Raw genomic sequence first — 23,322 nt, forward strand, 5'->3', positions numbered from 1 at the left:
CAAGTATGTGGTCTTCTCTCCCATAGATTCTGAATTCTTGCATAGACTCAAGTAGTCTATCATCCTCAAATAGAGCCACTGTTGGTCTAACTTTTTGTGTAACAAAAGTTTTTTGTCCAATTGTAGAAAAGTCAGATTTTTACTTTGAAACATAGGGTTTTTGGATAATCCATCCATTGGCTAGCCTTTGAAAAAACCTTATGAAAACCCTATGTTCTCCCTATTCGTAAAGTGTCGGGCACGAAATTTTTGAATTTTCAAATGAGATGAATATTCTGTCGCCTTTTATCTTCTATGCCCTTGAGATACCTTTCCTCTCATATTTCCATAGCCATTCGATCTAAGTTGATCTACTGTTGTCGTTACCTCGTCATGCCAAAATGGACACTTTTTATGTATGGCAAGGTAGCGAGTGCTGAATATTTTACAAAACAGGACTGCAAAGTGAAGATATGATGGCCAGAGCTTTGTTTTCTGACTGATTTATTATGCAGGTACATGTTGCAATTACTGTCAAAATAGGAAAGGGGACCCAACAGAATGTCTGAAATCAGAGCCAAAATGATGATTTTTTTGATGCTTTGCCATCTCGCTATCGAAAAAATTATCCACTTCTTCGTTAGCGAAGTAGCGAGGCCCCTTGAAATTGAAAAGTCAGTGGGACCTTTGGTGACATGGGATGATAATTAGGACTCCAGTAAAATCTTAACAGGCGCCAACTATGCAAAATTTTGTATTTCATCAATGCCCTTCTGATCAAATATACAAAGAGATCCTGAGCATCAGATTGGAATAGAATCAACAGTCCTCGCTACCTCACTTTGAAAAGTTGCATGCTTTTTAAGCTATGCGACATAGCGAATATGAATAGAAAGACTTCGTGTAGTTTCCTCACCCTTGATTGAGTATATGATCAATGACCATCGTCTTCTTGCTATGAAGAGTTGTGAGGGAGATACTTATTGTGACATAGAAAATAGGGCCCACCGCCTTCTTTCTGAGGAAGCCCAGTAACATATCATTTGATCGATTTTGGATCAAATCGACAGTTGTCATTGCTTCGCTATGGCAAGGTGCTTGTTCTTTATGCATAATGAAGTAGCAACATGCTGACATGTGTCCTCAGTTGTCAGTGGGTCTAGATATAAGTGCCATCAAGGAAAGAATTATATACGTGGTAATTTCTCATTGGGTGAATTGACCGACATGTCAAATGCAACTCCTAGTTGTTCTCTCTGTATCACATGATCGTAGGATCTTTGAAAATTGATGGCATAGTTTTAAACACAGAATGTAGTGCCACTCTCTCTATTAATTAGACATGAAAGCATCATCCATGAGAAAAAATAGAGTATAATACAGAAAGATTTCATCAGTTTCATCTTACGCAAACAAAGATTTGGAGCCATTCTTGTGCAGAAGCAATTACTAAAGGAAAGTGTGCCGAAGTCTGGTAGAAATTGTGAAGTTGTTTGTTCGTGCAAAGTTTGCAGAAATACAGAGGAAAAACAAGAAAAAATTCAAGTAAGTAGTACTACCATAATCTTTGTAGGCTTTTCAGTTCTATAAAAAATAGTCCAAGATGCCTCCGAAGAAGGGATTTTAAGGTCGAATAAACTATTTGGATAGAAATGTGCATGGTGATTTGCTTGAGTTGCTTCCTGAGTCTACTGTAGAGACAATGCAAGTTAAAAGGTTAACCTCTCTGAACCCTAGGCTAAGGATAGATGATGGATTGTATGATAAGGGTAATTGGGTCTAGGGTGCTCAAACTTCTCAAACTGGTTTGAGTTTGTTCAAAAAGTGGTTTGCAGAGAGAAAATTATATGCTCCTCATGCCAATATATGGAATTTTGATCTTGGAAAGCTAGTTGTTCCCAGTGTGTTTATGGATTATGACCTTCTTGAAGCTATAGCAAAAAATTATGATTAGGCTACTAAGGTCATGAGAAGAATGGATGGTGAGGTTTTAATTACCATCAGTCCAGAAGAAATTAGGGAAGTTTTCAGTCTAGGACCTCTCACTAGGTATCATGTGCCCATTGATTTGATAGAGTTAGAAAAATAATATATGTCCAAAAGGGATGTAGTTAGACAAGGTGCACTAAAGGCCCACATAGGCAGAATTGGAAACCTACAAGCAATAACATCATCTTCTAAAGAACCTTTTAAGAAATCATGCTTTAATGCCAAGGCAGTAGAGATATACAGGACCCCGTGCAGAGTCTTCAGAGAGCGTGAAGAAGATTTTATTCCTGTGAGCTTCATGTATATGATCACCCAAATCTCCTCTTTTAGTGTAGAAATAATTTTTGATTTTGCATCTTACCTAGCTAATGAGATTCACAATGGATTGGTTGGGATTACAAAGGGAAAGGTGGAAAAGGTTTGGGGTCAATACTCCCTATTGATGCATATGTTTCTTTTTAAAGGGGTTACATATTTCGGTAAAGAAATGGTTTTAAACAGGGAACAGGAGGGGGAAGCACTACCAGTTCAATTATGGAGTGTAGACATGACTGGGGAAGTAGAAAATGCTAGTTTTGTTAGATTTGATAGGCACTTTTCTTCTAAATTAAGATGCCTCATATTGAGTGATAATCCCAGAATTCCTAAGGCACTAATACACCTTATTAGGCCTATGGACAAACCCCATAGTCTAAAAGTTTCACATAATTGGGGAGATATCATCCCATATCTAGTCTCAACTATCATTAAGATTTATGGATTCAAAGGGACACCCCATGTACTACCCTATTAGGTGCTTTTAAAGGTAGGAGTAGCTGAATTTTTATGGCAGTTGGGAGGAGTGGAGGAGACCTTTTTGCACAAAAGGGGAACATGATCAATTTTCCCTACTTGCACTATAGCCCACCAATTTGTAATAACTAAAGAAGGGTGGATCTTCCTCTACAAATTTTTGGATCAGTATAAGATGGCAGTATCTCATGCTCATTTTTGTGACACAGAAGGTTTCTTTAATTCTACTCTTAGACATAGGTTCAAGCTTCATCCAAGTCAGCATGAATTCTATTTCCCTGAAGATATAATAAGGAATGAATATTCTCTCCAGGAGCAAGAAACAAAGAAAGAAAAATGGAGAGTCTATTCAAAAGTTTTGGAGTTTATTAATTGTTTTGACAAAGATTACAGTCCTCTTAGTAATGCTGTAATTAATGTAGATAGAATAAATAAGCTCATGAGTACATTCTCAGAAATAATGGAGGTAATCAATGAGAAGAAACAACATTTTATTGATTCTTTTCCAGATAAATCCAGAGAAGTTATGAGGAAATTGAGTTTCACCCCTAACATAGGAGTAGGTCCACTGGTTGTGTGAAAGAGGACAAGATATACTGTTATTCGGGATCAGATGCCCATTGTAAACAAAGAAAAATAGATAATTGAATCTAGTAGTACTGTCCTTGAAGAAAGAACTCCTAAACCATCTCCCAAAAGAAGAAAAATAATAAGGGAAGAGGAATCCCATGATGAATGTTACTCACCTTCCCAAACTCCAATGAGAATTGAGGAAGAGCAGCTCACCAATGAGCAAATTGAACAAATGTGGTCACAAGGAGGAGTTTTTGTTACTCAAGCAGAAATTGATGAAGGGAACCCCCAGGAGCCTCCTATGCCAAGTTTTGAATTAACTGTAGCAGATTTTAGAGGAAGGGAATTAGACCCTATTTTGGAACAAGCCAGTCAACAATTTTTGTTTGATAAAAGTTTTGTAAAATCTAGGGCTTTCCATCAGTTTGCATTGGACGACAAACATGCACATTTTTGAACAAAGATGTAGGACTATGAAAAAAAAGCATCCAGAAATGGATGAAGCCTCCATTCAGAATCAAATAAAGGAACAAATGATACAAGAGTTCGAGAATATAACCCCTGACGAGGGTAGACAGATGGTGAAAAATGAAAATATTTTATTATTGCCCAATTGGGATATTGCTGATGCCTTAATTTTTAATCTTGTGTCAAATAATTTAGGATTACAAGATCCAGGTAAAGAGGAATTCTTGGGAACAACATTTAGTAATGATCAAGCTGCCCTTGTTATGTGGTCATTAAGAAGAGGATCCAGGACTAATCCATTACAGCCTGATAATTCAGGACTAACAGGGAGTATCATTGTGAGGAGGGTCGCTGATACATCACATGTACAGGCAGCCCACATGAATGTGGACTATTCTAAATTTTCCTTGGCCACTATAGAAAGAGAAGAAAAGGAAATGACTAATTTGCAGAGTAAGTATGAAATAGTGGTGGATGCCTACAATCAAGAAGTAAAAAAGAGAATTGAGCTGGAAAACAGGGTATCTCAATTGGAGAAGATACTTGGGAAAAGAAAGGTGGGAGAATCCAGTACACTTAGAATTGCATACCCTTCACAGTAATTTCTTGGATCAACCACTATCATTGAAATACCTGACACCCCTAAAAGGCCCCAATTCTATACTACAGAGGACTTTGAAGCAGAAAAAACAAAATTACATGAGTTGCAGATAGAATTTAGAAATCAACAGGAAGAAAAATTGAAGCAGGGTGTGGTATATTTGAGGGATAAAATACAATGGTCAACTTTTTATGATCAGTTGACAAGAATTATAACCCTCATGGATGAGTTGAATAGAGAAAAGGATAGACTGACTCTTCTTGCACAAAAATGGAGGGAGATAAATAATGATATTACAATCATATGTATATCTGCAGTCCAAATGCCTTATCATCAAGTTGAGAAGATTTTTGATTTATTAAATAAGCTAGAGAATTTTCATGATGAGAGAGATTCTTTACAGAGAAGATTAACACTCTGTTTTTCCCAATATATGGCTGAAAATTTCACTTTATTTCCTTGTGCTTTAGAATTTGTTGATACAATAAAGGAAAAAGAAAAATGGAAAAGGGAGTTGGACGAATTATTTAATGAAAGAATAATAAACATCATGAGTGAGACTGGCCACTGGTTCTAGGCAAAGACAAATGAAGAGCTAGTAAAAATATAGTTATTTTATACTGCTATGAGAAAAGAATTTGATGATTTAGAAGAAAGTGCAAATTCTTTAATAAAGATACAAAGAGAAGCTCTAAGTTTTGATTGGCCAGATGATGATGCTTTTAATAAATGGAAAAATCAGTTTATGGAACAGATGTCAGGAGACGATGAAGAGGAAGATGCAAAAGTAACAGTTACCCTTGTAATTAGTAATGAAGACATGGAAGATCCCTAGGTTAAAGTGAGTTTGTAGGTAACTGAAGATGATACATCACTTTCAGACCTCATGGCTATGTACTCTGAAGATGAATAATGATTGTAAGATCAAATCATATTTTCTTGTCTCAACAACTGAGAAGCATAACAGAAAGGGACCCACCAAGGAATGTTTGTTGTAATAAGCCTTTCTATTATTTTGTTCTTGTCTTTTTGATAGAATTGTAGGTGAGTGCCTTTTTAAAAGGACACTTGTCATTTGTCTATAGCCTGAAGCTTGTTTCATCTCACACTATTTAAGTGAGAGCCCAAGGCTAAAGAAGGGTCCGAATTATATTTCTTCTAAGTATTGTGCTTAGTCTTGTTTTTGGTCCAAATTTTGAAAGCAAGTTTGTAATGTATTTTTCTGTCAAATTCTCTGAAAATACATGAAGATAGAATGAGCTGTGTTTCTTTCTGAAGGCCATTCTAAGTTTATTGTAAAGGATATACCATTTTCAAAGGAAATGAATACAAATTATGAACTGTCCCCATATCAATTCTTTCTGAACTTTGTCTCCTTTTAAATACTTAGCTACCTTGATGTTGTATGAGTAAAAGCTTGTGCAATTGAATGCAATCTAATTAGGTTGTATATCCATTTATCATTGTTGTTAATTCAATGGATTAAATAAAGGCTTTGATGAATGTGATAAGATTCCTTAAGTATTAAAAAGGATTTTAAATGATAAGTTCTGATAAGAATTGCTGATAGAATTTGTTGTAAGGCAAAAAATTAGATCTAAGAATTTTCTATGACTCTGAATTCCAATAGATTAGGCACTGATCATATTATTTTAGCTAAAGGAGAAATATATTACAAATGGTTTTTCAAATGCATCATCAAATCAAATTTTACTTTTATTTCCTGTAGATCTTCAAAGTCGGCCAACACTTATCTGCAAGAATTGTTTTAGCTTCACTTAGCCATTGTTGTTAAAAACATCTACAGATCTATAGAAGAATTCCTGGACATATCTATTTATGGGATGTGTTTACCAAGTTAGTGAGAATTATGTATATGTTTGAGGATCTTGAAATGAGAATCAGAATGAAACTAAGAATAATCCTCATACAGTTGTTCTAGTTTGGAACCATCCCTAGGTACACCCACCCTGGTTTTGTAGAGCCAAAAGAGTAGGAAACCATCTATGGTTTTTTTGAAGTTGGGTCCAAATACCTTACATATGCCATTGTTAATAAGAATAGGCTAGTCTTTAGATTGTGTATGTACTATCATTTTGGTATTAAGCATTTTGTCACTTAGTAGTTTTAGTACTTTTTAAAACACCAACAAAAGCTTTTATTTAATCCATTGAATTAACATTAGTGATAAATAGATATACAACCTAACTAGATTGCATTCAATTACACAAGCCTTTATTTATACAATATCAAGATAACCATGTAATTGGAAGGAGACAAGATTCAGAAAGAACTGATATGGGGATAGTTCACAATTTGTATTCATTTGGTTTGAAAATGTTATATTATTTACAATAAACTTAGAATGGCCTTCAGAAAGAGGCACAGCTCATTCTATATTCATGTATTCTCAGAGAATTGATAGAGAAAATACATTATGGATTTGCTTTCAAAATTTTGGACCAAAGATAGACTAAGCATATTACTTAGAAAAATAGAATTCAGACCATTCTTTAGCCTTTGAATCTCACTTAAATAATGTGAGATGCAACAAGCTTCAGGCTAAAAGAAAGTGACATGTGTCTTCTAAAAGATAAAAGCAAACAACAGAAAAGCTATTACATCGAACATTCCTTGGTGGGTCCCTTTCTGTTATGCTTCTCAGTTGTTGAAACAAAAGAATATGATCTGATTCTTCATTTATTCTTCATCCTCGAAGTAAGTGGCCATAAGGTTAAAAAGTTATGTATCATCTTCAACTACCTGCAAACTTATTTTGATCTAGGGATTTTCCATGTCTTCATTACTGATTATGAGGGTAACTTTTACTTTTGCATCTTACTCCTAATCATCTTTTGACATTTATACTAAAAACTGATTTTTCCACTCATTATAAACATCATCATCTGGCCAATTAAAATTTAGAGCCTCTCTTTGTATAATCACTAAAGAATTGCCAATTCCTCTAAATCATCAAGCTCTTTTCTAATGGAATTATAGAATAACTATATCTTTACCAACTCTTCATTTGTTCTTGCCCAAAACCAGTGACTAGTTTCATTCATGATATTCTTGATCCTTTCATGAAATATTTCATCTAACTCTTTTTTCCACTTTTCTTTTTCCTTTATTGTGTCAACAAATTCTAAAACACAAGGAAATAAAATGAATTTTTCAGCAATATATTTGGAGAACATGTGTTAATCTTTTTTGCAAAGAATCTCTCTTATCACCAAAATCTCCTAGCTTATTTAATAAATCAAAAATTTTCTCTACTTGATGACAAGGCATTTGGACATCAGATATACACATGAATGTGATATCATTGTTTCTCTCCCTCCACTTCTGTGCCAGAGGAGTTAATTTAACCTCATCTCTGCTCAACTCATCCATGAGAGCTATAACTCTTGTCAACTGATCAAAGAAAGTTGACCATTGTATTTTATCCCTTAAATACATCACACCCTACTTCAATTTTCCTTCATATTGATTCTTTAATTCTATTTGCAACTCATGTAATTTGGTTTTTTCTTCTTCAAAGTCCTCTACAGTATAGAATTGAGCCTTTTTAGGGGTGTCTGGCATTTCAACAATAGGGTTTGCTCTAGCAAGTGATTGTGAAGGGTAGGTCATCCTAGGTGCACTAGATTCTCCTACTTTTCTCTTCCCAAGTATCTTCTCCATTTGAGACATTTTGTTCTCTAGTGACTGTATCTGTATTCCCCTTTCCTCATATGCTTTCAAAACTTCTTCAAATCTAGCATTGAGTTGGGAAAATCTATCCTCTTCCTTGCCAAATACAACACCACCAAATTTCAGCACTTCTGAGGCCATCCCCATTATTTTCTTGTTGCTTACTTCATTAGCCTAGTATACTGTCAATGTACCAATATCTTCTGCAGTAGAGATTTCCTGCATCCTAGTTTTATCCCTTTCCTCAATTGATCAAATTACAAGGGCTTGGTGATCATCACTAAATTTAACTCCTCTGTGAGCCTGTCAAATTTCTTCTTCAGTTTGTAACTGGACATCCTTTTATTTTCTTATTGAATAAAAAACCATAGCATTCACAAGATCCCATTCAAGTAAGATAAGAACTCCTGACTGTTTAACTAACTATCTCTCGGTCTCAGGTGTAAAATGGGCAAAATCATTCAAAAATTTAGATTTTAACTCTTCTTTGATAACAGAGTCTGATTTATTTGGTTTCTTTTCTTTTATTTTGTTACAAGTATTTTCAAAATTTCCTATATTCAGCCTCCACAAAAATTGTGCAAATGCTCTAGACTTCAAAAAAATTTCATCATTTACAAACCTCTCAGAGGCTTGGGCAACTATAGGATCAATTTCCTTACCTTTATAGTCAACAATAGTAAGCTCCAAGGAAGGTGCAAGGGGTTCTTGTGGTTCCCCAATCTCCAGATCTATGGAAGTAAAAATTATATCCCCTTCTCCTCTAATTTTTCTTAATTGTTACCCTAAAGATGCTTCATCATCTATCTTGATTGAGGATTGGCTCAGGGAATATTGTTCTGGCAGAGAAGAAGAAGATCCTTGTTCTAATTTTTGCCTTTTTGGAGCACTAGTTGTAGATGGACTTCCTGGTCTTTTTCCTTGATGAGGAGGACCCTGTTGCACACTCTGAATCATTACATAACCTACCCTTTTCTGTAGGGTATATTGGCCAGAGCCACTATGTTTTTACTATTAACTATTTTTTGCACTTCTGCAGTCTTGTCTGGGTATGCCTTAATATATGTAGCCCTTTTTTCATTCATAGCCTATGTGATCTTAGCAAAATTATTGATCAAGGCCTACATCTTGGCTCCCTAGTATTTCTTTTCTTTCAATGGGTCATAGTGGGGATCAAAAGCATTAATGAATTCAAGAGTTTTGCTAAACACCGTCCACCTGTCTTTCCTCAATTCTTGTTCTTGTAAGGTGAAAATGTTTCTAATCACATCTTCAAGATAATAAACTTGTTGTACCATGCGAGAAGCTTTTATTCTCTCCCTGAAGATATCATAGAAACCTTCAAGATCAATAAATCTAGCATGAGATTCTGCCATGTTATATTTGTCTAAAAACAAGTTCAGATGTTTCCACCCTTTCCTTACAAAAACAAAATCATAGGCCACAATGACATTTGGAAAAAATGTGCCCTTTTTGGTCAACTCCCTCTCATCTATGGTACCTATCTACCACAACAACTCAGCAAATCCTATCTTCAATGGCACATGAAACGGTAGCACATGAGGTTTTCCCAAAAAACCATACACTCTTATTACTGTTGAAACATTGTAAGGAATTATATCCCCCCAGTTATGACTGACAAGTAGCCCTTTAGCATGGTCCTTGGGTCTGACCAATTCTAACAATGCTTGTGGGATTCTAGGGCTATCTCCTCTTAAAATTAGTCTAAGCTTTGATGCAAAGTACCTATCAAACCTCACATAACTGGCACCTGTGGCTTCAGAGGTCATATCTAAACTCCATAACTGTACTGGATTCTTCTCCCCTTCCTTGGTTGTTTCCAATTCCATACCTGTGGAGAAAAAGGCAAATCCCTTGTACACACACATATACATAAGCAATGAATACAAACAGAATGGTTTATTTACTTTTCCTTTTTCTATCCCAACCAAACCATTGTGAATTTCTTTTGTGAGAAATATTGCAAAATCCAAGATGGAGCTCATTCCAAATTGAAGAGTTTGTGCCATGATGAGGACAATTGGGCCTGGAATTTGTTCTACCTCATCTATTCCAAAAATCTTACACAGGGAAACATATAATGCCTTAGCCCTCATGTTAAAATGTCTTTTTAATAGTGGCTCTGGGGTGCTAATAGTAATTACAGACAAATTACCAACCTTGGCAGCATGCTCCTGCAGTAGCCCTCTTTTTAGGTAGAATTTTTGTGCATCATACCTTGCCTGTAGGTTATCCATGTCAATGGTTTCATGCACAGTATGGTTAGGGTTAAGATTGAAAACTTCTCTAATCAGTTTAGGGCAAACCCTAAAGAGGTTTACTCCAGCATGATTCTTTATCCACCCTATAATTGGGTCATACTTCTTGGCCAAATCCATTAATAAATCATTGTCGAAGAAAACTGTAGGGACTATCAACTTTCCAATATCAAATTCCCAAACATTGCTTAGAGGATTATCCAATTTTCGCTCTAAAAACAACTTTTTGAATAATTCCAACCCTCCCATGGATACCTGAGCATCTCGTACCCAATTGGCCTTATCATAAAAACCCTCTGCTATGGCTACTCTAGGGTTTTTAGGAATTAACTCCCTTCCTTTAGTTATATCATGTACTAACAAAGGAAATTGTTCTAGAAAATCATCATGCACACCCCTTTTTGAATATTCAATTTTCCTGAAAAAATCCTTTCGTGGAGGCATCTTTAAAAGTTCAGAGAATTTATAACAGAAAATTATTATTTCTACTGGTTACAGATCACTTACCCACTAGATTTGCCCTCCTTTCTCTATAATGTGTTTTGCGAATTACGCTGAAACCCTTGAAAAATTCTATGCCCTAGCTCTGGAAATCCTCTCGTACTACAAAAATTTGTAACTTTGCTTCAACAAAAGCAAATTTGTGTACTATATCAGAGTATTTAGGTCACATGAAGGAAGCTCTATATCATATTTATTTTTGCAATTGCTATTTTCAAGTTGTATCTTGAATTTGAATTCTACCCATCAATCTTCCATGCATCAGATGGCTTCATTTCAAAAACAAGAAGCCTTTTAAAACTTTAGGATCCCCAGACACGTGTTGGAAACTTGCTTGCCCGCATTATTTAAAATCCTTGCATCTTGAAAATACGAGAATGCGGGCACCATCAATTTTACTCTGATCAACAGTGAACTAAGATTTCTTTATTTGGTGGCCCACTAGATCAACTTGACCAATGAGAACTTACTCTTTTGTCCATGTGCTTCTAATAGCAATTAAAGTTTTCATGCCCATGACATTCCCATTTCCAACTTGGCATACTTGTCTCTTGCCACAAATGGCGTGTTCCATTTCTTTTAGTCTTTTCCAACGTGGCATGACTCGACGTAACTCTTAAAGCTTTGTCCAGGTCCCACCATGCCCGCTTGCCCATATTATTTAAAGATCACACATTTAGATAATGTGGGAATGCAGGAACCGTTGATCTTGCTTTAATCAATGGTGATCAGAAACATGTGATGATTGTGCATTCATTCAATCTAAATAGATCAATGAAATGTTTTCTCTTCGTTCCATGTCATCTAACACATGCCACAGAGGACACACCGTAATTACCTTTCTGCAAAAGGCAGGCCCATGATGTCACCATTGCCACACGTCATGAGCTCACTTCCCTGCATTATTTAAAGATCACACATTTTGATAATGTGGGAATGCAGGAACTATTAATCTTGCTTTAAAATCAACGGTGTTGCAAAACATTTCAACTCGGTGTCCTTTTTGTAATAAAATATCCAATTAGAGTGTATCAAAAGGTTTATCATAAGGAATAAAGGTATTCTAATGCAAACAAATCTTTAAGATAAAATACTGCACCAAAATGGTTTTGAAACAATAGTCTTTTGAAAATTTTGAAAAATAGGGCAACACCAAACAAAGGTATAAGGGTTTTTCATGCACTTAGGGCCTTTTTGTGGATAATTTTAGAGCCAAACCCTGAGAATTTGAAAGGAAGATACAACTTACATAATATGGCATAATTAGGGTAATTGAACCATTTTTTTAGGATTTCACAAAATAAAAGCCTAATCTGCAAGACTAATAGACCTAACTAATTTTTTACCCCATACATCAAAATATTTCTATACTGTGAAAAATCGCACCAATAGTGTGGATCAATATTGCCCTTAGAAGAATCACTAGTACCATCCATAGTGTTGACGCATGGCACAAAGTCATTTGGCTCAGCAAAGGATTTAGCAAGATGATGAGGAATGGGATAAGGATAAGGATCCTCATCATTTGAATTATCTTCTTGTGTATCTGACTCAGCTTGTGACTCATTTTTGGATGAACCCTTAGACTTTGGTATGAATTTTTTGCCCCCTAAATGGAAGGGCACCTTTTTAAAGCCTAAACCAGATGTATCTCTATTTCTTCAAGATATTTCTTTGATAGGATCAACTAGACTATTGTTATTACACCTAGTAGGACCAATTCCCTTATAGCCAAAGCGATTCATGAGTCTAAGACCAAAGCCATATTTCTCAAGAGTGATCTCATGAGCTTGTTCTGTTAGTTCTACTAGAGTATCTTCTTTGTAAACTTACGCAACAATGGCTCTATTTTTTCTTTCATCCTCTAAGGGGACTATAGCCTTGACAAAAGTGTCATTATACTTGGTTTGAGAAGTTAACACAAATTTTTTCTTTTCTTTAGATGATCTCCCATAATGACAGGGAGACTTAGGGAGAGATGTGAATGATAACATTGGTTCAATATGGCACTCACCCATGCTAGTTTCTTTCAGCTTGAATGACTACTCAATTTGTTTTAGCTTGTTCTCATGATAATCAATAGATTCCCTATTAGCAAGGATGAAATTCCTAGCAGCTTTGAGCATATTGTAAGTGTAGTTAGTACTAGTACTAATCGTGACTTTAGAGCCATGAAATTGGAATTTGATGCATTGATGGTATGTGGATGGAAAATCGCACATCTCATGTATCCATGGCCTTCCTAGCAAAATGTTATAAGTAAAGGGAATGTCAAGGACTTAACAAGTGACATCCCTTTCTGTAGGACCGATGTGAAGGGGTAAGACAACAAGACCTAGAGACTTTTACTTGACTTCATCATACACTTTGATAGTGATCTTGGGGAAAGGTTCAATAGAGTCCTCAAAATAATTTAATTATCTAAGCAGAACAATAGAGACAATGTGCAGCCAAATGCCCTTATCGATGAGTACCTAACAGACACGTGTCTAATGTATTGTGACCTCAATGTGTAGAGGTTGAATGTGTGGGTGTCTCAATGAGTTATCATCCTCCTCAAAGAATGACACAAAGTAAGGTGAGATCAAGTGACCTACCATAGATTGAAATTGCTCAAGATCAAGATCTTGAGAAACATTTTCCTCAGTGAGGGCTTTGTCCAGAATCTAACTATGAGTACGCGAGATTTTAAGTAGCTCAAAGATTTTGATTTGAGTGTTAGTTAATTTTAATTGACCGAGAATGTTGTAGCTAGTTGCTGGTGAATTTGTTGCAAGTTTTGTACCTTTTCTAGATGGACCACCAAGGGTTTTATCTTTATGTTGTTCAAGATTAAGAGTAGAAGGTGTAGGGCCTTTAAGGACCAACTTGGCATGAGAACATGTAACAACATTGGCACAGTGTTGCGAAGATGTGTTGTACATTGTGTGGGAAGTAGGGCCCCTCAAGACAAATGGTGTCTTGGGTGTATTTCTATCTTGTTTACCCTTAATGGTAATAATGTCACAGTGCTCAAAATGCATAGGTTCAACCATGTTGATCACATTTTTTTCATTAGAGTATGTATAGTTGACCTTGTTGTTAGGTTTTGGTTTTGAACTCTCTCCTTTTTCATAAGCCGAGAAGGGATCTTTGAAGGTCTTATGATCTGAGTTCTTGATATGTCTGTTTGGCACAATGTCACCATCATTGGTCATGTCTTGGACTTTGTGATGCAAGTTTATGAAGTTGCTAGTTTTGTGTCCCCTATTTTGGTGGTACTCATAGAATGTTGTTTCATTCCACCATGGTGGGCATGGTTGTGGATCATAAGGGTGAGAATTGTCCAATGGTGAAATGAGCTTGTTTTGTAACAAGGTCTTGTAAACCACATCCAAAAGTTCACCCAGATGTGTATACTCTCATTTAGGACATGTAGCCCATGAATTTCTCGGTCTATTACCAGATTCCTTGTTGTCAGGAGGAGGTTTCTCAGTATTCTTGACCACATTGAGACCATCTATGAGATTAAAGGTTGCCTTAGCAAGTTTAGGACTGACATTATCAACAACCCCATCATGTACAATTTCTCAATTCTTGTTGACGTACTTGGGTTTGTCTTTATTAGAGGTGGATCTTTGTTTTGTGTCCATATGGAGTGTAAGTTTTCCATTCTTGACCATGAATTCCTCTATGTGGATAGCTTGTGTGACCATGTCTTCGAAGGTGCATGGATCTTGAAGTTGGACTCTATACCAAAAATTATGTGGGAGATTATTAGTGAAGATGTCAAGTTTTTCCGTTTTAGGAATCTTGCGTGAATACTTAGTGTAAAGTTATCTCCACCTCTAAAGGAATGTGAGGAAAGGTTCCCTAGCCTTCTTCTTAAGGTTACATAAATCTCAAATATTAATAGGGTATTGGATTTTATGAGAATACTGCTAGACAAACAAGTTGGCAATTTCATCAAATGTCTTAATACTAGGAGGCAAGTGTGAAAACCACTCCATTGCCTAACCACCTAGACTTCTTGGGAATAAACACATGAGATATGTCTAATTATGCATAAATTCCATAGGCAAGGCACCAAATTCCTACAAATAATCTTGGGGATTAGTGGTTCCAAAGTATTTATCATACTTAGGTAGCTCTACTCCTCTTGGAAAAGGAGGCATGTCTATGCTCTTGTCAAATGGAAATGGACAAAGAGCATCTAAGGTGTATGTTTTTGTGGGTTTTTCTTTCTCATACGTCATCTGAGCTAGTTGATCTTGCATGATTTTTAGTTGTTTTTGTATTTTGGAGGTCTTAGTTTCCTCTTCAAGCGTGATGATGGTTTCCACATTGTAATGATGAGGTAGCCTAGCTCCCTCTTGGGCAAGTTTGAGAAAGTATTTTTCTTTCTCTTCATTGAGTAGAATTTCCATGACCTTCTAAAAGCTTTTGTCTTTACAACACTTTGCTATGTGTGTAGGATGTATTTCCACCTCTTCATGTTCCTCATTAGTGTCATGGCTTTTTTCTTTGTCATTCCTAGGTTGATCTTGGTGCCTACTATGATTACCATGTTGAAGTTCGTAATCAACCATTGTAGGAATGTGTTCAACTTCAATATGTTGTGATTCGAAATGTCCTTTGAGAAAGAATTTAGACATTTTGTTTGGAGATGTGGTACCTTTGCTAGTCTCAGGATCCTCTTGATACAAGGTGTTCCTGGTTTGTTGTAAGTTTATAGAGAGCATTGGCTGGAGTCGAGGTGACCTAACAGGTGAAGGAGATCATGAAGATTCCTCACTAGAAAAACTAGACATAGATTGTGTATAAAATGGAAGGTGACCTTTATCATGATTATGAGCTCTAGCTTGACCTTTCCTAAGTCTAAGGGGATAAAACAAATTTCCACTTCTTTTTGCGACAGTCATAGACAAGGACAAGAAGCAAAACCAAGACAAGGGTCACACTAAAATGTAGTCTCAAAAAGTAAAGAAAGAGTGTTGTATACTAAGGTACGAGTAGTCTAAGTGAAGGCTAGAATAGCCAAAGATTATGACTATCATGACACGGAGTATAACAAACACTTGAGGATGAGAACAAAAAAACTAAGAGAGGAAACTAGTTAAAGTATAGATTGCAAGTCATTGACTAAGAAAAATGCCACTATTTGGGACTGTTTATAGATAGAGAAGAGGCAAACCGATGTAAGAAATAGACTAGACACAGAGCACAGATTACTCAAACAACTTGATTTGATAGTTTTGACTCAAGGTCTCACATGAAGATCCTCTAGGAGGTGTGCAAGAAAGCACATAGGTACAGGAAAAAAATGAGAATAGCAATATAAAGTCATGCGAGGATGTGCTACAAGCTGCATGAAGAAGTACTAGGTTTGGGAAGACAAAATAGGAGGCTGTCAACAAGATCTCGCATGGAGATATGCAAGTTCTCACGCAAGGATCTGGATAGACCTGCATGAAGAAGTGATAGAACAAAAGGTACTCATGTGAAATGTTGCAAACTATGTGCGAAAATTAAGACTAGACTAACAACTGAGCTGGATTTTGAAGAGATTTTGAAAATTTTAGACTATTCCAGATAGATTGTTGGTAAGTTTGATAGATAACAGATAGATTGCAAGTTTGATTTTTAGATTGTGAAGTAGCATTGGGTTTCAAGTAAGACAAAGTGTTTTCAACAAGACACAGGAAGCAAGCAGTAGTCAAATACAATCCAACTGAGGGCAAAGCAACTCAAAAGGATAGGGGAGTCTTGACCTTCAGTTTGTTTATACAGGTTTGGAAATGTTTTAGACTCAATAAAAAACATGCTTTATCCCTAAAAAAAAAAATGGTAGAGAAGGCTCAATAACATATACGCTGAATGAACACCCTTAAGGTAGGGTTCAAGCACATATACCACCTTCTAACGCCCAGTAGTATGCTTATGGTGAGTTCTATAGGAGATATTCTTCCCCCTCCTTGCACAAAGATTATGGGAACCTCCTTTCAAAGGTGAACCAAGTAGCCTCTAACTAAAGGTTTTTACTTGGCTTCCATTCGTATTAATCCCTAGTGGCTCCACAAGTGGAGTTGAGACTAGAAGCCCACACCAACATCTGAAAGTGCACACACTTGCTTGGTAAGACTAGGGCTAGTGCAATAGACAAAGCCTCCTCTTGATATGTGATATCAAGAATGAAGGAGAGGAAATTAATATGGATTTGGAGTCTTTCACTCAACAAATCTTCTTTATTATAGTGAGTTGGAATCTTCGGCAAAAGAAGTATGCTCACTTGGATCATTCCTGAAGGTTGGATCATTTTGTTAGGCCTTCTAAAGGATTAACTCAGACTGGTGGTTCAAAGCTAAGGGTCAAAGTTTTTGATTTCTGTCAAGGGGAAAGAGCATACTCCTCTACCTTATTTTCTCACCCAAACACACAGAACATGTTAATCATCGAATTAGCTTAATCAATCCCACCTTGGCCTATTCCAAGACTTTGATCCCCCAAAAGGAAATCATTAGCTCTTCATTAAAGCCCTCATTTGGAAGAACCACTAACTTGTTTTCCTCCCTTGGATGCTGTCTTTTAGAGGCTTCTAGGTTTCTAATTCACCCTTGGTCATGACCTCCAAGTAGTGAAGAGCATAGTCCTCTATTCCTCTATCTTGCACGTTACGAAGTTTACAAGCCCTAATTAGACTATGTTTGGAAAGCAAGAAAAATACACATTGTTTTAGTGGGTTTTAAGATTGGTGTTCGACAATCGTATCTTTGATAGCATCCTACAAATGCACAGTTAGTTCAAGTTTAGGAAATTTTGTATAAAGGAGTCTTCATTAAACAACCTGTAGACAACTGTTAGGCTGTAGAAAATCAGAAAATGGAAATAAAGATTCTTTAGAGAAAACACATTAGTGAAAAATGATAAACAACATACTGAAAAACTGCATGTTAGCTGTGTTGTTTCAAGATTTCATGCAAAATCTTGTGTAGGTCTATGTGAAGTCTTTCATTGTCATGCATGAGAAAATGAGGTGCCATGCAAGAATTCGTGCAATCGGGCACTTTTTTGCATGAGAAAGTGGAGAACAATAGGTGAAACCCTCAAATCTTTGTGAGAAAATGAGATTTTCTATGTGAAAATCTAGAAGACTGTATGGACAAGTACAACAAAATGATGAAAATGCCAGAAAACCAGATAGATGAGGCCAAAAAAATTATTTTTCTCTACCCCACAGTGGGTACCAGAATTGTATACGTGAAAATGTGACCTCAGATATTTCACCTACACTTCAACATGATCATTAAATGCAGATTCATCTTGGAATAAAAAAGGAATAATTTATCCAAGGGGCATGACAATGCAACCTATTTCCTTCTAACTAGAAGAATCTTTCCTATTGTGCTATCAGATCAAGATGCAGGCAACCAGACCTTTCTAAAATGAAGGATTTTTATGCAGAGATATGGTTGTGCAATTAATCTATATGAAAATGCAAGAATTAATCTAAGGAATAAAAGATATTAAGCTAAATGAATGTATTCTTATTGTAAAATGACATTAAAGTATTTAAGCAAATATGAAAGCTAGAATGCATGATTATTTTGAGAACAACTCAATACAATCAAATTCCAACATCTGCAATGAGGGATTGGGGATCCCTTAAATAGAATCCAAGAATTGATCAATGGTCAAGATCAATTTGAATGGACAGTTAAGATCAAAGAGAAGGTTCAATTAAAATGGAAACTTCCTTGTGCAAGTGAAGTTAACTTTTTCAAATCTGAGTGGGATGAGCAATTAACTGAATTAATTCCAATTCAAGAGATAGTTCACTCAGATTTTCCATTTTGGAACTTAAGAGAAGATTTTGAAGATATTATTTAATTTAATAAAGTAAGATATGACCTCATAAATGCCTTTTCCATTTAATTGAATAATCTCATTCAATTAATTAAAGTGAGCATAATTATTAAATTTAATATTTTTAATTCCTTAGTACATTAGCGTTAGGATACAATTTAATTTAATTAAAGTATAGACACTTTAAATTAAATTAAATCTTAATCAATAGGTTTAATGTGACTAATTTGAGTCAAAACTTAGGAATTAAATAGGTAGTCTGATTAATGCAGATTTAGGGGCATTTGACGCTTAAGTCAAGTAGCAAAAATCATAATAAGAATTGCCTAGTAATATAGGACTTTAGGAATTGATCAAAAAGACCAGAATTGGTTAACATGGCAATGAGCCAATTTCGGGGTATTACAAGCTTAGGCTAGGTTATCAATGGTTGATGACCCATCTTCTGATTGTTGACACTCTCAACTAGCGCTGACATTTGCATTCTTTGCATAAGTCTTGGAGTCTTAGATTTTCCACTATTTGGCATACCATCATAGAGCCAAATATTTCTCACTTTTCCTGGTGTCTCTTCTTCCAAGATTTTCCTTTGGGCCCTTAGCTTCAACATTTGGGAGTCCCATATCCTAGATCGTCCCTTTGTGGCTAGCTTGAAAGCTTTTTGCATACCTTTTGGTTTTGTAGAAGAGCTCAGAACTACTGGCTCTAGATTTATGATTTCTTCAAGCTTTTTCATCCAGAGGCCTTCACTTAGTATATGGTAGTTCTAGGTGATGCTCCCAAACTCCCTTTTAGATATGCCTAGATCTTGCATGCTTTTAGAATGGAGATATTGTTTACAATCTAGAAAGATGGTAATGTTGTTTAATTCTCTATAAAATTTCTTGATATTCATGTTGTAATGTACTCTAAAGCACATATATGTAATAATATCATGTTGCAAATTAAAGTACAAACTGACAAAGTCACACTGGAGTTGGCTCACCTATAGGAGCTACTTGTTCACTAGGGAAATGCTCCTTCTATGGTTGCCCAAGTACTTTTGGATACTTTTTTCGGTGATTGAACTCCTCCCCGTGGTCACCAGCAAGGAAAGTGTAGTTTTGTTTGCTGCTCACAAACTCCCAGGTTACAGCCTCATTGCCACTTTCCTAGTAGTGAATTTCATGGTTGTCAATGCTCAACCTCACCTCCTCAAAGGTTAGGCTCAGGTTGGTCCCCTGTGGCTTCCTCTAATGCCAATGATGCAGGTTGGCCATGTGCTCCTCATGAATTCAAGTAGGCTTTCTCCCAACTGGGTCTTGTCATTTCTCCTTCTAGGGCTGAAGAAGAAAAAGAGGTACTAATGGTTGGGCTCCTCCTGAGCCAACCACTGACCCCAATGATTTTTGGGGTTTCGATGATAAAGACCCTCCTTCGACTAGCACTGCTCTTGCAGCCTAAAGTTTCATGTTTTTGCTTATATATGTTTTTGATGAATAGTTGATTTCTGGCCTTGGGTCGGGTTGATCCAGTATCCCCCGACCCTTTTTTTGTGACTATGTATCTTTAATATTTTAATTAGTGAAAAAGGTCTATTCATCATAAAAATTATCTAAACACCTAGCCCAATCATTTTACAGCTTTGATCAAATCAGTGCACAAACATTGTAGAAGCCGATAGTTTGACATTTTAAAATTCTTTCGAGATTGCTAGAGCATAGAAATAGACAACTCTCTCTTGTTCATATGAATTTTTTTTTTGCTAACTCCCCTCTTCATTAAGTACCATTACAACTCTCTCGAATGCATAGCAACACATAAAATAAATAGAGGAAAAAGATAGTTCTTGTTTGCATTTAAGAAGAAGAGCAAAATGGGTGTGAAGTTGTTGGGATCAGGGTAGGTAGGTTGCACCAGAAGGGTTCTTGCATGCCTTGTTGAGAAAGGCGTTCAGTTTGAAATTGTGGCTATTGATATCACCAAAGGAGAGCATAAAAAACCAAAGTTCCTGGCCTTTAAAGTAGGGAATTTTGCATTGATATAACTCATATTTTTACCTTTTCTTTTGTTGATTGCTAACTTAAAATTTGTATGATGTAGCCATTTAGAAAAGTTCCAGCGGTCCAGGATGGAGATCTCACCATGTTTGGTAATGATTATAATTGTTTATAATGTTAAAGAATTAGATTCTAGATTCCAAACTATATCCTCTTAGCTCAAGCTATTCTTTTTCTAATGTTAAATAATGAACCTGCTATGGTTAACATAGATTATACCCTTCCATCTGATATATTTAACTACATATAGCTTCTCCTAAGGTGGATTGTCTAGGTTTAAATGTACTTACTGTATGAATAAATCTTCTTTAGGTGGTGTTACATTTAATTTATAGCAAAGAAGATTTAGTAGGAAAATGATTTAATAGTTGAGAAAGTTCTTATAATTGGGATAGTATTTGTTGATTTAATGTTTTATATTTTTAAGAGTATACCACTATAGTTTAAACCTAAAATCTGTTAGATTGACTTTGAATCTCCATATTTCTTATTTAGCTTGCATCAATTATTGTATATTTTATGGAGAGTCGTATTTGAAGACCTCAATGATAAACATGCTGATGTGGCCTTAAACCTTATTTATAACTGAGGGACTTGCAAAATAATTATTTGTTCTAAAAATTGGAAGTGATTTGAGTTTTGTTACAAGATTTTGATCAGCATGATCTCATAATGTTCAACTATTAGATCCTCTCCTCTACTTAGCTTTGATTCAAATAACACAGAATTATGATTCTGCATTAATATATTCATTCTTCATATATGTAGCATGTAAATTTAGTTAATTTTAATTATAGTCTTTTGAACATCTCAATGATAAGTATGTTGATGCAGCTTTAAACTTCATTTATAAGTTGGGATTCTGCAAATAATCTGTCATAAAAAATTGAGAGGAATTTGGAACTTGTCAAAAGATTTTAAGAAAAATGATTTCACAATGTTCAACCATTAGATCCTCTCCCCTACTTAGAACTGATTCAAATATAGCATAATTATCATTTTACATTAATATATTAGTTTTTCATGTTATTTAAAATGCAATTGTTTTTAATACTGGATATGTGTAGAATATAGGGCCATCATTAGGTACTTTGTAGAGAAATATGAAGAGAAAGGGACCTCTCTACCAAGAAAAACACTAGAGGAGAGAGCTATGGTGGAGCAATGGCTAGAAGTGGAAGGGCAATACTTTAGTTTTGCTGCTTATTCACTGGTTGTGGTCAACCTTAGGACTTGGCACTGATTGAGAGAAGTTCTAAGGAGGTGGGTAAAGTGTTAGATGTTTATGAAGAGAGGTTGTCAAAGAGCAAGTACTTGGTAGGGGACTTTTATAGCCTTGTTGATCTGACACATCTTCCATTTATTCATTATATAGTGAGAGGGGTATCTGATTACAAATAGGAAACATGTGAATGCATGGTGGGAGGATATTTCCTCTAGGCCTACATAGAAGAAGGTTTCAGCTATGTGAAACCATGGATTCTGTATCTGACATCGGGTTACTTTTAAACATCATATATCAAAGGAAAAATAAATCAACTTTTACCATTTAACACTTTTTGTCTACGAATCAAGTATTAATTTATGATGTTTAAACTGTTCGCTGAAGTTAAAACATTTTAGTGTGTTTTGTAAAATAATAGTAATACCATGATATACACTACACTGTATTTGGTGGAATGTTGCCTCTCTTATGTTTCAATTATGTTTCTTGCATATTATGTTAATATAATTGTTTCTAGTTTAGCACAGTGCTATCGTCTCTGTATCCTTTTGCAGATGATACTTCTAAGTAATTGTTTCTGTGTTTGTTGCTAGAATGGATCACATATTGATCTAGTTTGATGATGTATATTCCTATGTCAAACCATTTTACTATTACTATTTATATTCATCATAAATAAAACAAGTTATTGTTGATTGCAATTCTTTTCCATTGAAACAAAACAAAATATACACATAGAACTTATCTTTGAATAAAAGATCTTTTTTCAAAAGAAAGAATATGTTCATTATTTAAATTAAGAAATTATTTTAACACTTAATATTGAAATAATTAAATAAGATCTCTATAGAGAGTGATACTTTTAATACTCTATTTCAAAATAGATTATGATAATCATGAATTGATGTTTACCAATTATTTATAACTTAATGAAATGCTAAAATTTAAAATTTGTATTCTTAAGTTATTAATTGAAATTATTTATTAAATAATATTTTAAAATGATCTAAATTATAAATATGAAAAATAACTAAAATAAATTAGAAAAGTAATTAACTAGGGCATAGAACTAAAATTCAAGAGTGACATATAATCATTGTTAAAAAATTTGAAAGTTTAATTTAAAAAAATGTTCAATCTTTACCAAAGATAGGTGATTGTTTCTCTTCTTTATTTGTATCATTCACAAATTCATAATTCTTTCCTTCAAACTACAACATTGTGCAAGTGGATTTTAAATGTTTGGATATGGAGAATCATTTTCTATTTGCATATTCACCTCTATAATGTTTGAGTCAATCTTACTGACTCATATCTAATGAGTAGTGGCTCACAAGAACA

General features: G+C 35.2%; 1 pseudogene; it reads left to right on the top strand.

Annotated features, from left to right (window-relative positions):
• LOC149528553 (glutathione S-transferase F9-like) overlaps nt 1–22,206 on the top strand; it is a 75,155-nt pseudogene extending 52,949 nt beyond the window's left edge.
• The last annotated feature ends 1,116 nt before the right edge of the window (nt 22,207–23,322 follow it).

This window comes from Cupressus sempervirens, chromosome 11, assembly GCF_028749045.1.
Source record: "Cupressus sempervirens isolate cs-2001-9-10 chromosome 11, ASM2874904v1, whole genome shotgun sequence".
NCBI classification, from domain to species: Eukaryota; Viridiplantae; Streptophyta; class Pinopsida; order Cupressales; family Cupressaceae; genus Cupressus; species Cupressus sempervirens.